Source organism: Triticum dicoccoides, chromosome 7A, assembly GCF_002162155.2.
Source record: "Triticum dicoccoides isolate Atlit2015 ecotype Zavitan chromosome 7A, WEW_v2.0, whole genome shotgun sequence".
In the NCBI taxonomy this organism is placed as follows: Eukaryota; Viridiplantae; Streptophyta; class Magnoliopsida; order Poales; family Poaceae; genus Triticum; species Triticum dicoccoides.
In genome coordinates this window covers 84,652,990-84,655,384 of record NC_041392.1, presented here as the reverse complement: position 1 = coordinate 84,655,384, position 2,395 = coordinate 84,652,990, and positions in this window count along the sequence as shown.

Genomic DNA, 2,395 nt, shown 5'->3' with positions numbered 1-2,395 from the left:
GAGAATGCGCCAAGTGACGTTGATCGTTATGAGGCTCCCGAAAAAGCGCTCAGTTAACTAGTTGCTTTCGCGTCAGGTTGGCCACACGTCTCGCGAAGCCGGCAGCCACTCGCGGCCACACGCTCGTGTCCAGCTAGCCCATGTGCGAGCTTCTTTTTTTGTGCGCAGGCCCACGTGCAAGCCTTTTTAGGAATAAAAGCTGCTTTAGATTAGTCACAGTGGAGAGTAACTTAGAGTAGTAAGATGCATATATTACTAGTCTATGTTACTACCTCCACAGTGGATGATAACATATGTGTTATGTCATGCATCACTTTATTTATTACATTACAGACTCATTTTTTCTTGATATGTGTGATGTTACAGTAACTAGCTATGTTACCTATTTTACCTAAATAAATGTGATGTTACCATTCATTGTGGGTAGTCTTATTGAAGATTAACAGTCAAGGTATATAAATAATTTCGGGGTATAGCTAAACCAACTTTTTGTGTCATAAGCCTGGGCTGTCCAAATAAATTGAATGGCTCAATCGTGCTAGTGGAGTGTGTAGCAGCAGGAACTGTTTATTTATTTAGTCCCACATTGATCAGCTTGGCTCAAGCTACTAAGGTCCTTGGCTATATAAAAGGTCCCAGGGCCTTACAGTAGCGCTGTAGCTTGTCAGCTGCAAAGCAACTGTTCGTTTTAAAACCGAAAACTGAACCCAATTTTTGGTTAACCCATTTTTTGGTTAGCTGTTTTGTGTTGATAATTTTGGTTTTTAGTTTTGCTAACTGAATTTCTAAAAAAATGGTATAAACCGAATTTTTGGTTTCTACCGAATGCCCACCCCTACACACTGAAATTATTCATGGATAGCAACTGTTGCGCAATGTGGTACCTGATTTCAGTCTTGTTGTTAAATCTCTTTGTCATTGTCCAACATTTTTTCGCTGCATTTTTTTCATGTAGGCTCTTTTGCATGCTTCTATCTCTTGCCTCAAAAAAGATGTTGTAGACTGGGTTGTTTCCAATGATATTAAGAAGATTCAAGTGCCACCTATGTTTGAACAACACCAACAAGTTCGTGCGGGCTTTGAGTTTGCGATGGCCTTGTACGAGTGGAAGGAGCCCACAAAGTTGTGGGTCGGGAGTGAGAACTTGTCTGATGAGGAGGACATCAACTTTTTCTACGCCTGTATTATCATCACGGTCGGGAACGGTGCGAGGACTCCATTTTGGGACTCCCCTTGGCTCCTTGGTCGAAAGCCCAAAGACATTGCTTCGCTCATTTACGAGACTTCCTCCGGAAGCACTGGAAGGTACGGGAGGCCAGCAAGGACAACGCGTGGATCCTCAAAATCAGACCGCCCGCATTGGTTTCCATCAAGCATGTTGCACAATATTTCACCCTTTGGATGCTACTGCATGAGGTGCACCTGGATGAGCTCGCTGATGATGACATCCTATGGAAGCACATGAAATCTGGGCACTACTCCGCGGCCTCCACTTACAAGGCACCGTTTTTGGGCTTGGTCCTCTCCCCATGGACCAAATGGTCTGGAAGGCTTGGGCCCCACCGAAAGTCAAGTTCTTTGCTTGGCTCGCGCTTCAGGATAGGATCTGGACTGCTAACATATTGAAGAAGCGAGGATGGCCTAACTGTGGCCCTTACCCCTTGTGCCGGCGGGTGCAGGAATGTGGCCTCATCTTTTCTTCAGATGTCGCTTCACTCTTAGGCTTTGGAACATGGATATTCATAAATTTCGCATCCACGACATGGACACGTCCGTATGGCACTTGTTCGACTCCGTTCAGGCCTGGTGGGTGAGCACATGCACCACAGGCACCACCCACAGAAAAGCAAAGGCATCGATTATCATGCTAATGTCATGGGTCATCTGAAATGAGCGCAACGCAAGAGTGTTCAGGAAAAAGAGCGCACCTCCGCAAATCTTGCTCAACATCATTGTCGACGAGGCAAACCTTTGGATCAAAGTTGGGGCAAAAAACTAGGGCCTTTTTTATTGCGAGAACAATTGTCATGCCGTAACTTGGGTGTATGTTGTAACAAACTCTTTCTCCTGCTTATTTAATATATGAGGCAAATCATTTGCCTTCGTTTAAAAAATTTGGAAGAGGAATGAAGGGGAATGGGAGAAGAGCCATGGTAGGAAAAGAGGTACAAAGTAGGGGTTCTTTTTCCTTGAGAAACACCTGTGGCAGAGTGGGGACAAATTCGCTGGCCGAGCACTTGCATCAGAGGAATTAAGTAATCGAGATCCCTCTATGGTGGACTGGTGGTAGCCCTTTCGGTTCCTCAAAGGAAGATGCTAATTCAGTTGAAGGAGACTGAACAACAGGAGCATGAATAGGTGTAGTTTCGGGCTTGTCTTTGAAATAACACAGATG